Here is a 15,638-nt window from a genome sequence, read left to right as displayed (position 1 = left end):
CAGCTTCTCGGCGCCATTTTGTTTGGGCAGAGGTGGCCGCAGCTGTATCGCATTTTATGTTTCTGGCGAGAGGAGAGCGGAATCTTTATCCCGTGAATTCATTTAACTGCGGCAGCCACCCGGCGATTCCTCCAGGACAGCACCCAGTGAAGGTCGGAAGAGTCCGGATCTCTCAGAAAGGTCAGTTGAAAGCGGTGGTTGTCCGGTGGACTGGGGGATGGCGCAGCTCTAGCGGCACCGGCACCGGAAGTGAGGGGGCCGGGCGGCGGCCATAGCAGAGATCTCCCTGCTCCGGGGTGGGGAGCTGCTCGCGGGCGGGGGTGGGGGACGGGCTGAGAGGGGGCGAGGCTTCGTCTCCCGCGGCCTCAGAGAAAGAGGCGGAGGGGACGTGCACGTCTCCTTCTCCGGGCTGACCGTTTGGCTCCTCTCGGGAGGGTGAGGGATTTCGGGATTCTGCTCATCTCAGAGCAGTGCGTCCTCCCTTTGGAAGTGGTTTCGGCAGCTTGTCGTGTTCTGCGACCAAGGGCCGCCAACTGAAGGTTCCTCACCGGTTAAGATGGGGAGGGGAGGGTTCTGAGTCCCATCCTGCGTGGGAAGGTGTTTCCGCGTGCTACTCAGGCGGTTAAGCAATGAAGAGAGAATGAAACGCTGAGTTTGGGTGCTGAGGAATTCGAATTCCCTTGTTAGCACGACTCTGCTGTTCTGACCTTAGACAAATGGCTGTGCCACAGAGCACGGGGCTCACGAGCTTTTCGAAAGGAAAGAGCAGTGGCTTTGCAGGGACTGAAAACACTTTAAATGAAAGGACCTCCCCCATAGGACTTTGTTAGGGAGCCATTGATTTTGCTTCATGAACAAGATCTTGTGTTCTGTTTCAGAAAACCCTCATTTGAAATGGTAGGAATAGAGTATTATTGGGCAAGTTATTTTAAATATTGAAATAATTAAGAAAATGTAAAGTATCGATAGTAATCCACGTTGACTAAATTTACTCGAGGACATCTTTACTAAAGCTGAATCAATTTTTCACTCGTAACAGTTTTTTCAGAATTATTTGTTAAGAAAATGCAATGCTTATTAGTATTTTTATTGAGTCACCTAATTATAGTGATCTGAGTAGCTGCTTGAAATGATCCTCATAATACTTGCTTTGAACCCTATTGTTACATTGGTGGGGCTCCAGACTAGAAAATGATCGAGTGATTTAATGATTTATTTGGGCTTTTTTAGCAGTTGGTCTGAAGAAAACAAAACAGCTCAGTGACAGACATCTGCAAGTATTCCTGAGGTGAGTACTAATGTCGGTAAAAATGTTTGGAATTGGGGAGAGTGCCTGCAAAGTTTTTTATGGATCAATAAGGAGAGCCATAAATAACAAAATCAAAAAGTGGTAGTTTAAAAAGTCTTTGGTCAAGGGTTCAAATGAATCTGTGTAATTCCCTTCCTGACAGTGATACTTTAGAAGGAAGTCTTAAAGTTAGGACATGCATGAATTTGTTTACCCACTCATGCTGTTCCCAGTTCTAGAAAATTAAGTACTTAATACTTTTATCAAGGAATAATATGGAAATTTTTATGATTTTTTCTCCATATTTAAAAATGTAGCATATAGAAAAGATGTTTCAGTAAGAATTTGGAAGTTAACCTTTTTTTTTTTTTTTAAAGGAAATTATAGATTATGTAGTACTACTCAACTTCCCCAGGGGGTAATCACCTGTAATGTCACTGCCTGACTTAAAACTTATTATCTGATCCAAATAATACCTGTCAGTGGGCATTTGGAAATAACCAAAAACACAAAAGAGAAAAAAGTGAAATGTATCACCACCACCAAAAGGTGATTGCAGTTTATACCGTACTTATATATTATTCAGAGAGGTGTCTCTTTTTCTCTGGTTTTGTTTTACAAAATAAAGGTCATTCTGGTCGTGCTCATTTTGTCATTCAAGTTTTTTTCTTTGTGAGAAATACTGGGAACATATGCGTTCATGGTTGCATAGTGTTCTGTAGGATAAATGTGCCATATTTTATGTAACCAGATCTTTTAATTTTTATAATAGCAATAATATGTCTGAATATCCTTGTGCATGTTTTACAAAAGATATTCTCTGAGAACTGATGGCTATGACTAAAATTTCTATGCATCTAGGTATTTCTTGACACGCCCGATTATTTCTTCAGAATAAATTTCTAGAAGTGGAAATAAAAGGGCAAAGAAATCATACCACTGTCCATCAAAGCGTTTGCTCTTTTTTTTTTTTTTTGTACTTTTTCCTGTTATTACTCTCTTTCCTCTCCTGCTCCCCTTTTCTTTATATAATTTAGCTTTATTTTTGAGCTTTATCTCCTGGGTCTCTGTGTAGTCAGGTAAAATTATCAGTCTTTTGTGTCACCCATATAGTAAAATAAGTGAGAATTTTTTGGACCTTAGGGGTATTTTCTTAAAATTAATTTATTTTTTTGCTCAGTACAGTTAGGCATTTGTACAGTGAAACATTTTGTTACACAAAAGTGACATTTCGGGTTACTAAAAACAAATTTTTATGGTAGAGTTAGTTGAGATTAACTGTTTCCATGTAGCCTTCCTGAAAGTGAAGTGAAAGTCGTAGTTGTGTCCAACTCTTTGCAACCCCATGGACTATACAGTCCATGGCATGGAATTCTCCAGGCCAGAATACTGGAGTGGGTAACCATTCCCTTCTCCAGGGGGTCTTCCCAACCCAGGAATCGAACCCTGGTCTACTTCCCTCATTGCAGGCAGGTTCTTTACCCGCTGAGCCACCAGGGAAGCCCAAGAATACTGGAGTGAATAGCCTATCCCTTCTCCAGCAGATCTTCGAGATGCAGGAATTGAATTGGGGTCCTTCCCAGGTGCTTTTGTACTCATAGGACCTTCTGTGTGCCTCTCTCATCACGTTTAATCAGTTACATTACCCTACCTGATACAGTATATGTGTGCTATCACTATTTCTTATGAATCTTTATGTACTTTTATATAGGAAACGTGAAATAAGAAGACTTATTTAACAGTAATTCTCTTCTGAAAATTTGTATTTTACCAGTGCCGGCTAAACTTTCAAATTTTTTTAATGTTTCAGATACCTGATTTAATACTGAGTTGAATTGTAATTTCTCATGTAATAAAGATTTAGAGAACCGTTAAGAATAGTTATTCATGACATTTGTCTCTTTTTTTTTTAAGATTTTATTATACTTTAGTAGAAGGTAACTAGAGATGAATGTTAACTGAACACTTATAAACCATCTCTTAGGAATAAATGAAAGAAAATTAATTTTGATAGAATTGGTTTTTGTAATCTATTTCAGTGAGCCCAAATTGGAAGAATAATGTTTCTACAGAATCAAAATTGTCAAGTTTTTAATAATGTTTTTATGAAGAAAAACTATTTTGAAAGCAGAATGTTTTATTTATTTGGTCAAGGATTCAAACAGGGGTGTAAAATCAGCTTCATGGACATATCTTAGGGGCTTCCCCAGTGCCTCAGTGGTAAAGAATCCATCTGTAGCACTGGAGTTGCAGGTTTGATATCCCTGGGTCGGAAATATCCCCTGGAGGAGGGCATGGCAACCCACTCCAGTATTCTTGCCTGGAGAATCCCATGGACGGAGGAGTCTGGTGGGCTATAGTCCATAGGGTTGCAAAGAGTTGGACACGACTGAAGTGACTGAGCACGCACATGTAATATTTTAGACTGAAATCTCAAAGTTAGAACATCCCTATGAATTTTTTTTTTTTTACCCATTGGTGGTGTTCCCATTTCTGAATTTTTAATGACACAGTGAATATTTTCGTGATTTTTTTTTTTAACCTATGGTAAAACACTTGACATACAAAGGTCTCATTGGGAAAAGTGTTTAGAAATGAAGCAAAACAATCTATACTGTGTGTGGGGGCCATATAGTGTACTCAAAAAACTCTTTGTCTTCTAGAGGGAGCCTCACTCTGGAAAAATGAAGAAAGGTGTTCCAGTTTTTAAAAGACCTGGATCTGCTATCTGTTGATATATTTCTGGTATGCAATTTTACTTAAATATTCTTTTGTAATCAAGATTGGCCATGTTACTGTTATATGTCTGTCTCTTTAAAATAGAATTTGTTCCACTGTACAGTTATCTCTGAATGTCTGTATATTGAAAAGTAGAGCAAATTGCTGTGTTACATGTAGCTGCTTTTCTAATGGTTTCCTTATGTTTTGAAAAGTTACTAAATTTGCTTATTTGCAGCCAAAGCAGTCTTCATAAAACTATATGGTCTTTTGCTCTAGTAGATGTTTCCTTATTTTGATTTAAATCATGGCTTATGAGAAAAATAGATTTGTCAAAGTTCAGTATACAGTTAAATCTAATTGTTTTTTGTAACAAATCGGTATTATAATACAGAACAAAAAAGAAATAATTTTAGCCATCATTGAAGACTTTACAAGGTTAATGATATGTAATATGTAGAATTAGAAGAAAGGAAGTCTTTCTAAGTGGATGAAGGTTGTGAACAAGGATGCAGTTACTTAAGAAAAACTGTTTGGGACAGTGAGAAAACCAGTTTGGAGAGGATGGCTGATTAAAGATTACCTTGGGAATATTGTGTGAAACCAGCTTGTCAAGGTTTCTAGAATTAGTTGCACATCAGAATTATATATAGTGCTTGTGTTGTATGTGTTTGGAAACTTGTAGAGGGCCTTGAGAGCTGGGACGTGAGCAGAAAGTGATTATTTTTTTATTTGTTTTATTTTCAGATTTTACAAATCAAAATGGAATTTAAAAATTACTTCTCATCCTACCCTAACATTAGATTTTTTTTAATTTGCTTCTTCCAGTCTGTGCGCATATACTTTTTTTAGACTTAGAGAAATTTTTGTTTTTCTTCATTACTTAATATTGTAATAGGTATTCAATATGACTGCACGGCCTTCACAATAATTTTAATGTCTGAAAGTTCTCCATCAAACTGTTTTATGTCTAACTTTATTTTTCTGTTGCTTACCTATAGAAAAATTGTGCTATAATTATCATCTATGCACATCGAGTATTTTCTGTCTTTTGTATTGTTCTTTTAGGATTGATTTAAAAGGTTTAAATCATGGCATAAAAATATATGAACATTTTTATGACTCTTTGAAATGTTGCCATGTTGTTTTCCAAAAAGAGTTATAATTTACACTGTCACCTTTCCTGTGAGTTTAACTACCAGCATTGGGTAGCCTTTAATTATAATCATTTTTGCTGATTCAACAGGTACAAAGTATGTTGAACTCTTTCTTTGTAGTATTTTTGTTGTTAGCTAATGAAATGGGACCTTTATCCATAGTTTCACTTACTGATTCTTAGCAGTGGACAAGTGTATTCAAGGCTTTTGTCCATTTATATATATGAGAGTTTTGATATTTTGTTCCCTAATTCTTTCGATTTCATTATGTATTTAGTAGTAAGTTGCTGCAGATACTTTTGCATAAAGACTTCCCTTTTGATTTTATTATTTTTGTTGAGGGTTTTTGAGTAGATACAGAATGTATTATTGGAAAATTACTTGGAAACAGTATCCAGTATGACTAGAGAAGTGACCCAGGAATTGAAGGCAGAGAAACCGTTGAGATACTCTTGTGGGGGTGTCAGCAATGAGGTGAAACTCGAGTGAGCAGCGCCTGGAGAGAGAATAGGTGAGCACGAGATTGTGAGAAAGAGTGGATAGCGTTTGGTTTCCAGTTGATGACAGAAGTAAAGAAGAAGGAAACAAACCTCAAGATTCTAAAAAATGGGAAATAGATTGTGCCGTTAATAAACTTGGAAAGTCAAAAGAGGCTTCTGGTTGGCAAGGAAGGTGAAATCAGTTTTAAACATGCTAGCTAGAGCTTGAACAGTAAGTGTTTGTTCTTGCTTTTGTGAAAGTGCCTGTGAGACTCCTAGGGGATGAGGCGTATGCTGGACCTTGCATTGTTTTCTGTCTTCTGACTTTCTGGCTTGTGGTGCAGCTTGTGGGATCTTAGCTCCCCACCCAGTGAAAGTGAGGAGTCCTAATCACTGGACCTCCAGAGTTCCCTGTATTCTGACTTTTAATTCCATTATTCCATTAGTTATCTTGGTGCTTTTATTAGGGCTTTTCTTAGTTCTGAGTTTTAAAGTACAACTTGGAAAGCAAAGTGAAGTGGATTATTAAGTAAAATAAACGGAGGAAAAACGGATAATTCTTGAACTAAGTTCAAGAAAGGTAACATGTACATTATATCTCTGCTGCTGCTGCTAAGTCATGTCAGTCGTGTCCGACCCTGTGCGACCCCATAGACGGCAGCCCTTCAGGCTTCCCCGTCCCTGGGATTCTCCAGGCAAGAACACTGGAGTGGGGCGCCATTGCCTTCTCCGACATTGTATCTCAAGTACTCATAACTGGCAGTCTGTGCCTCTTGACTACCCTTATCTAATTCCCCCTCCTCATACTCCCCACCTCTGGTGACCACAAATCTGCTATCTATATTTCTTTGTTTCTGAAGTATAATTGACAAACTGCTGTGTGTTAGTTTCTGGTACACAACATAGTGATTCGATACTTCTATACATTTCAAAATGAGTACCTTGAAAATTGGTAATTCTAGTTATCATAGTTTTCATTTTTGAAAAAAATTAAAATATTTATCTTGTATATTTCAAAACCTAAGTGAGTTACTTAGAAGATTTAGGTCTCCCCAATATCCCCACTAGAATTACAGTTTTAAAAATTATTCAGGAATAATAAAGAAGATACTTGAGCTTTAGAATATGTAGATGTGGCCAGGCTTTTTGTGGGTATGGGTGGTTTAGGGTAGATTTCTTAACCTCTGCCTCAGCTATAAAATAGGGATACTAATAGAGCCGACTTGGTTAGGATTAGTATTAAATGAGTTACTAGATGTAAAGTACTTATAATGATGCTAGATATTAGGTGGTGGTGTTAGTGTGTGTGTCCTGTTACATAATGTTTGTCATTCCAAGAGAATTTCATATTTATATACAGAAATAAAGCATCTAGACTCTTGTCTCCCCTTCCTGAAGGTGGTTATAAACCTCTCTCAAAACTTACTTCATACTTCCTCCCTTCAGGTATTACTTGCTACAGTTACACTAAAACTACCGTGGCTACACTGCATAAGCTCTGTATTTTCCGAGTTCTTTGTTTTTAAATACTTTCCTCACCATCTAGAATGTTGCCCTATTGTCAGATATTCAAAAGCTGCTTTTTTAAGTGGTACTTTCTTGATATTTCTGCAGCTATAGGTAATCTGTCCAAATCAATTTCATATATTTCCTTTTGCATAGTTTATGCCACTTTCTATATTGCTTTATTACCTTTTTGTCTACTTAAATGTCCTTCACTAAGTTATGATATCGTAGAATTGTGCCTTATTCACCTTTGTAGGTTTAGAACCTGTCACAGACCTTGGCACTTAGAAGGCACTCATTTGTGGAGTAACAGTTTATAAAAAATATAGCAAGCTAAAAAGTGATAGTTAATGGAGAGCGCATGCCAGTAAAAAATGTGTTTTGTCAGTTGTTGTACACTAGGAACAACCTGCCTGATGAATTACTTAAAATGAGGTCACTTGAGGTTTAGGAATTGGGTCAGATTCCAGAATGTATAGTGGGCTAAATGACTCTGGGGACTATCCACAGGTCAAGGATTTTTGTTAGAATGATTTCCTATTGCGTTGTAAAGGCTAGTATGTCTAATTAACCACCAGAGGGATTGTTTTTCTGACAACCGAATTTTCACAGATCTACCTGTCCACCAATCTTCCTCGTCTTCAGTGGTCCACATTTGTGAAAAGTTTGGCCAGGGTTGAAGGGTGCACCTGCTGCCAATACCAATATTGAAACGACCTGACTCAATCAATTATTGAACCCATAATCTCTCTCTCCAAGTACATTTTTCTTATCATAATACCATAATGCCTCTAGACGTGAAAGGAGTAGGCTGAAAATAGGAACTGGGTGAGATAATATTTATATCCCTAAAAGGTTAACTGATACTTAACAACCCCTGAAAATCAGAAGTATCAGACATTGACTTGATAATTTTAGCACTTTCGGAATTTGCTGCTATTCCTGCTGAACGGGTTCAGATTGACAGAGCTTTAATGTCCTTATCCAATCTCACTGTTTTATATTTAACAAGTGTTCTGACAAAACAGATAACTTGGAATTATAGCTGAGCAAGGTCACTGATTAATTTCATTGTGGTGATGTTTCTGTTCTGTGTATTTGAGTCTACTTCTCATACACATAACAAATGAAAGTACAGTGCACTCTATATTTTTTTCTCCTGTAGTTCACTTTTTAAAAAAATATGTTGTGACCAACAAATTAATTTTATAACTTATAGATGTGAACCTGATTTTGAGGAGGAGGAAAATGGACTTGACTAACAGTGGTTTACATTGATTTGGTAGGCTTTAACATTTACAAGGCACTTTGATATATTGTTATACCCTTAAGTGTGATAGCTTAAAAGTGAAGGTACAATGTAACTGTTACCTGAAAATGCTTCTAGTTGTTTTCAGCAGCAGTGAAATTGGGTGTAGAGGGTGGCAATTTGAAATCACGGGGGAGGATTCTTTTTTACTTATGGTATGTTTGATAGTTTGTTATTGGTTCTGCTAATCCTAACAGCCCATTTAAGGGTGTATATTTATTTCTAGTTAGGATGAGTCTTTGTGTTTCTTAGTCTTTAGATCCAGTCATAAAACTCCTTTTAGTGTTTGTATAATTTCGGTGGCTTAGCTTTTGGTCAGACAGGGTAAGGAGGGGGATTCTTAAATGAAGTAACATAACAAAAGGAAAACCATCTTCCTGTTTCTTATTTCTCTATGTATCATGTGATACTGTCTTTTTAAGACCTTTGAAATGTCAAGGGAAGCTTGGTAACCAAGGCAAGGTTTTGTTGTTTTCTTCTCAAATTTGTAGTTCTGCATTTTATTACACAGTCATGAAGAACTTAGTCTGTTACCAGTAAAAACTGAAGCCGCAAGACTTGTGTCTCTATGCTGCCAAGTACTTCCTGTTTTGTCAGATTTCCATTTAGGGAAAAGAATGGATTTAGAGTAGACAAGCCTGAAAGCATCTCTTCTGAAACTCATTTTGAAAGCTGTCCAAATACCTAGATTGGGGGAGAGGGGATGGCACTTCATGTCTTCACATGAAGTCATTTGTCAGAAAGCTTCATTTGGCTTATCATGAAAGGGTTGCCAACAAGGCAGAGAAACTTTGTTGCCAGAAGTAATTGCTAAAGTATAAACTTGCCAACATTGGTGACTTGCCTGTTAGGCTTTCCATGTCAAACGTGTTTCAGTTTGTTGAGTGAATCATTGTATTGCCTGTGAAGGAGGTTTTATCTGTGTTCATTTCTAGTAGACCTTTCCTCTAGAAATATGTAAGAATTGCATTCAGCCACATTTATTCTGTTTACAGTAGGGACAGGTGAAAGAGCAAATGGTGATTAATTGAAATGGGCTACCTTGTGAATATTGAAAATCTTTGGGGGAAAGGTTGCTGTAAAATGATGTTAATCTCTTGTTAGTTAAAATAGTAAATAACATTTATGTAAACAGAATTATCTGTCACTTATTCTTTATCCAGGTAGCTCAGTGGTAAAGAATCCACTTGCCAACACAGGTTTGATCCCTGGGTCAGGAAGATCCCCTGGAAAAGAAAATGGCAACCCACTCCAGTAGTCTTGGCTGAGAAATTCCATGGACAGAGAAGCCTGGTGGGCTGCAGTCCATGAGGTCGCAAGAGTCAGATATGAATTAGTGACTAGCTATCTGTAACATTTTTATTCTATGAAATGAACTTCAAATTAGGTGTTAATAGACATGTAATAGAACATGTCAGCAGAAGATGCTTTCAGTGTAAACCTGAATCCCTTCATATTGTTGCTAAGGGAGTCTTGTGTTCAGGTTCTTTGCAATGGCAGAACTGAGCCCACATGTAAAATTTTCTTTGACCATACTGACCTGGCCTGTTTCAAATCAGAGCTATTTTTCTCTCTTGACCTGTTTGTAAAATATAAAAGATGCTCTTTTTTTTTAAGTTGCTTTTTAATCTCTGAACTCTTATGCATCTTTTTTTCCTTATCAGCTACCTGGCTCTGTCCCCCTTCATGTTGAAGATGTTGAGGGAACGGACGTTGAATCAGTGAGATATTAGAAACCATCTGTTATAAAGTTTCTACCAGATACTTTTTTTTCATCTAGTTATGTGCTCCTGTTTCTGAAACATGTTACTTTAAAATCCAGTGGAAAAAAGTCCTCCCAAGTACCCATCATGCCCTACAGCTTCATCTTGCATTTTGCTATACATCAGAAATCGAATCTCTTAAAACCCTTTAATAACCATTTGTTGCCATATTCTTCTAATAAGCTGTATCCAAATCAATGATTCTCACATTTTAGTGTATTCAGTAGCGTTACATCAGGTACTTGTCTATGTTGAACAATTCAGATCTCATGAATTCACTTCTATGGAGAATTATCGTGCAGGTGGTCTCTTAACCAGACAGAGGAACAGTAATCTGCTGCATGCACGCCCATTTATCATCTCTTCTTCATATTCTTACATGAATTATTCTTTTTACTTTGTTTGAATTTGTTTGAATTATTGACATCTCAGTTTTTTTCCTATTAATTGTTGACATCCTTAGTTTTTCTCCTAAATTCAGTGGTTGGAGAGTTTATCCACCAGATATCCAGGAAACTGTCCAAGATTCCTTTCCTTGTTTGTCAGGATTTATCACTTCCCCCGCTTCCCCTTCCCAAAGCACACACATTTGGAGGTCAGTATATCCATACTGGCTATGTGTACATAATAATACATGCACATGTATTTCTAATATATCTTGCTAGTGATTTTTAAAGGTCTTTTTCCCAAAGGGGGAAGAATTGCATAACACTTAGTTTTATGTTTAATTTTTCCTGGCAGTTTGATATATTGTAAACATCTAAATATTTGCATTGAATCTTTACTGTGCTGTCACTTGAATGCTGCTGACTCTTAAACCCAATATACTAAAGGTAGGTTATTGTTTTTCTATGTCAGAGTTGTTATCTATTGACTGGAAAGGTGTGGGGGTGTGTGTGTGTGTGTGTGTGTGTGTGTACATATAATGTGGTGATTACCTCTTGCAGTAATGGTTAAAGGAGGAACATTCGTTTTATTTGTAATACAAATTTGAGTCTTTTTCCCATTTTTTAAAATGGAGTTGTTCAATTTTCAGAGTTTTTATACATTCTGGTCAGGTATCCTTTGTCAGATGTGATTTATTTTCTCTAGTGTCTTTTCCTTTTCATCCTCTTAAAGGAGAGCAGAAGCTTTTAATTTGGGTGAAATTGTCATATTTTTTCATTTATGTATCATGCTTTTGGTATATGATAGTATCTGAGAACTCTTCTTTAAACCAGAGTCACAAAGGTTCTTTTTTTCATCCAGAAGTTTTAGACTTTGAGGTACATTTTGATTTACCATCACTTTTGAGTTAATTTCTGTATATGGTACAAGGTATGGTTTGGTTTTTGGTGTTACTGTTTGTATACAGATGTCCCGCTGCTCCAGCACCATTTGTGAAAAAGCACTGTCTTTCTCCATTGATAGGTCTTTTCGCCTCTGTCACAATCGACCATGTATTTAATAAGTCTGTTTTTAGACTGTTCTTTTCCATTAGTAATATTACATTAAATTTATAGTAAGTCTTGAAATCAGATGGCACAGGCCTTGTAACTTTTTCTTTTTTGAAAATTTTTGGCTATTCTAACTTCTTTTCCCAAGTAAATGTTAGCAATAGCTTGTTGATTTCTTTACACACACCCCACACATATACTCCCCAAATAAACCACTTGCAAATTTGATTGGGTTTTACATTAAATCTATAAAATCATTTTAGAGAACTGACAATACTGAGTCTTCCCATGACTTTATTTAGTTCAGTTTCTCACCAGCATTTTTAATTTTCAACACAAAATCTTGTACAAATTTAAATTTATACCTTGGTATCCCTGTTTTTGATGTTATTGTAAGTGGGCATAATTATTTTATAAATGAGGGAATAAGTAACTTGCCCAAGCTGAAGTGGCAAAGCCAGTATGAAACCTACATTAGCTTATTAAACCACTATCCTGGTTTTCATTATGCTACCGGTTTTCTTATTCTGAAATCATGGTTATAGTGGTGGCAGAGAGGAAGCCCTAGTTTTATGGCAAGAAAAATCCCTTACCATGCAGGTGTAGAGTTGATTCCTCCAGAGTTTATGATATCCTGAGTTTAGGTTTTCCAGATCTGCTCAGATCGTAAACCATGCTTGTCTTAATTTAGAAGCTTCTGATCAGTACAGTTGTGAACTAGTGTTTTTAAGTATATCTTACCCTGTAGTTAACTAGTATGAATTATTTCATTTTTAAAAATACATACCCTTAGTGTTTGAATGCCTACCGTGTGCTCACCAGTACAGATACAAAGATGGTTTCTTGAACAACTCCCATGGGAGGCTAGGTGGGGAGGAATACATTTATTTAGTAAGTATTATAGTAAACACTGTAATAAATACATACACATGGTCAGTGATGGAACAAAAGCTTTTACTTGGTTGCAATTAAGAGTAGCTGTACTGTTGTTTCATGTTTTAGAATTCCTTTTAAAAAATAATTTGAAAACAGTTAAGTGGAAAGCATGTAAAGGGCTTTGAGAGGGAGAAATCTGTCAGTCATTTCATAAGGATTGCTTTTGCACGTGATGGGGAATCCTTAGGAAAGACCAGTTAATAAATAACCTAGGCATGGTAAATACAATATGGTGTCATACAGTGTAGGAAAGTAAAAAAGGTTTGATATGAGTTTCATTTTGAAAGATGAGGAACAATATTTTGAGTTTTTACATGAAGCCTTCATTTTTTCATTTGTGAATTTCTTCTGACTTAACAGCATTTTGATAAATGTATTAACTAATCTGAATTTGCTCTTCATATCTTGAGTATTCTAATGTTTCAATCAGTTAAATATATTGAGGATTTACAACTTAATTTTTCTTTTTTATTTTTCAGATTCCCTTGTGAATGATAGAAATGAAAGTGAATGGATAGTCTTATCAGATAAGTATGTTTTGAGTCTAAATATATTTGATTTTTTTCCATAAGATGGCTCTACTAGTACTTATCTTTATTTGAAACAGTTTTGTTACATTGTATCATGACAGCTGGCATATCAGCATGCACTTCAAAAAATGTTATAAAAATGGGTGAATTTTTGTGTAGCCATATTAATACTGAAGATGGAAGAAGAAAAACATTTTCTGCATATTGTGCCTTTTTATATCAAGGAAGGTAAAAATGCTACTGAAACACAAAGATTTGTGCAGTGTATGGAGATAGTGCTGTGACTGATCGAACATCTTGCAAGTGGTTTGCAAAGTTTCATATTGGAAATTTCTCACTGGATGATGCTCCCCCACTTAAACCAGCTAAAACTGGATGAAAAGTGTCTATAATTAGTCAATAGAAAACGCATAGTCTTCCATCAGGATAACACAAGACTGAATGTTTGATGACTAGGCAAAAACTGTCTCAGCTTGGCTTGGCAAGTTGATTTATCTTCCGTATTCTCCAGACAGTAAGCCTTCAGATTTACATTTAGTTTGATCTTTAAAAAATTATCTTAATGGAAAAAATTGCAATTTCCTGGAAGACTGTAAAAGGCACCTGAACAGTTCTTTGCTCAAAAAGATAAAAAGTTTTGCTAAGTTGGAATTAAAAAGTTGCCTAAAAAATGTCAGAAGGTAGTGGAATAAAACAGTGACTACATTCTTCAATAAAGTTATTGGTAAAAATGAAAAATGTGTCTTTTTTTTTTTTTAATTAAAAAATTGAAGGACCTTTCTGGCCAATCCAGTATTTGTAATCTGTAAATCAAAATGGTATTCTTTAAAACGTATTTTTTTTTTTGATAGAAGTGTCGAGACTCCTGAAAATAAATTCGTAATCTTGTCAAAGCAAAATGTACCTGCCATTTTTTTTTCTCCCCAAGACTGGTCATACCTCAGTTAGAAAGTGCCCATGCAGTTGTACCTAGATTATTTATTAATCCTCTGTATAGTATATATGAAAATCAATTGCTTTTCTTTTATAATAGCTGAAAAGGTATATATATATGCTTGGTTTTAGATTTATCTGATGTTTTGAGGTGGCTTAACTGCTCAAATTTAAATTTCATTAGAACCACTGTTATTTTATTTTATTTTCACAATCTCTACTTTTATTGCCTAATTAGATTTTATTTCCATCTGGACAGCTTACTTTTTATTGGTGCGTGACAATATGATTTGTTTTTTTGTTTTTCCTTCTGAACCCTGGATAAAAAGAAAACTCAGTTCTGGGAGGGACTGTCAGATAAGGGTACAGAATATGGTGAAATGGTGCTCGGTATCCTCAAAAAAATTAGCAAAATCAATCCTAGAAGATCCCTTATTTGCCTTCTTGGTAGTTAATAAATAGACTGCTGGGGAAAGGGAGGAATAGATTCAAGGGCAAAGAAGGGTCCAGATGGGATGAGGAAAGCAGGGACAGGCGTGTCTACCCCACTGTCTCCTGCTCTCGCTTACACCTATCCTCTAAATTAAGTAGTAGTAGACTTTACTGCTACTGCTGAGTTACTTCAGTCATGTCTGACTCTGTGTGACCCCATCCCTGGGATTCTCCAGGCAAGAACACTGTTGCCATTTCCTTCTCCCACTGTTATTTTAAAGAGGATTATTGGTTATTCCAGTGTGAATTTAAGAACAGATGTTCTCACAGTATAATGAAAATAAAAGATTCATGTGCCATTCATACTTGGAAGTAGGAAGTATAGAATGGTCAGACACTGGCTTAGGGTATTAAGCTTATTATCCAATTTAATGTTCTTTAGGTGTTTCTCCAAGGCCACTGGGGTCATTCTCAGTAAAATACACGAGTAGTAAAATGTAGCAGATAATTTTACATAAAAGCAGCCATGATAATGAGAACTGGTTTTGAGTTGTTTGTATAGTAGTTAACTATTCTCGCATGATTTGCTGTTTGAACTATACAAATGCTCAAAGTCCAGCAACACCCTACTGCCAAACTCTGACCTCAGAAAAGTATGACAGTTGAATGGAGTGATACTGGCGTGAGGCCATTATAGGGTGTGTGTATACCTAGCATAGTTGGCCTGAGTTCAGATTGTTCCTCCTGGGAGTGCTACTGTTCCTTGAAGGCCACAAAACTGATTAAACTCAATAACAGTTTTTTGTTTACAGAGCAGTTACACATGCATTCTAATATATTCTTAAGCATAAAATATGGCTTTTTTAATTTGAACTTACTGGTCAAGAAATTTAAGTGACACAATAGACTTTGTGAATCCTTAAATCGACTCCTCAAAATAAAATAAAGTTCTAAAGGTTAACAGTGGCTGTTAACCAACAATTACTTCACTAAACACAAAACTGAGCAGTGGTATCATTTACCTGTGAAGCTGGTAGATGCAAAACACGACAGTCCAGCAGGATATGATACAGATGAGTGATGGGGTTTTAAATTAATCTGATTCCAAAGCCTCCGTCTACAGTATTTTTAACTAAGGAATTTTACAGCAG

At 36.3% G+C, this 15,638-nt stretch overlaps 1 long non-coding RNA gene across 2 annotated transcripts; it reads left to right on the top strand.

The window, feature by feature from the left end:
• The first annotated feature begins 4 nt into the window (after positions 1 to 4).
• On the top strand, positions 5 to 13,860 carry LOC136172247 (uncharacterized). 2 transcript variants are annotated; one of them, XR_010663984.1, is made up of 5 exons: positions 5 to 180; positions 1,231 to 1,288; positions 3,952 to 4,033; positions 9,621 to 9,793; positions 13,072 to 13,860. It is a non-coding gene; the product is annotated as an uncharacterized lncRNA (long non-coding RNA). The 2 variants fall into 2 exon arrangements; XR_010663985.1 differs by lacking the exon at positions 9,621 to 9,793.
• Positions 13,861 to 15,638: the final 1,778 nt, after the last annotated feature.

This window comes from Muntiacus reevesi, chromosome 7 (genome assembly GCF_963930625.1).
Source record: "Muntiacus reevesi chromosome 7, mMunRee1.1, whole genome shotgun sequence".
Lineage (NCBI taxonomy): Eukaryota > Metazoa > Chordata > Mammalia > Artiodactyla > Cervidae > Muntiacus > Muntiacus reevesi.
The sequence above is the reverse complement of the archived record's forward strand: the minus strand, read 5'-3'. Positions and strand labels throughout refer to the sequence as shown.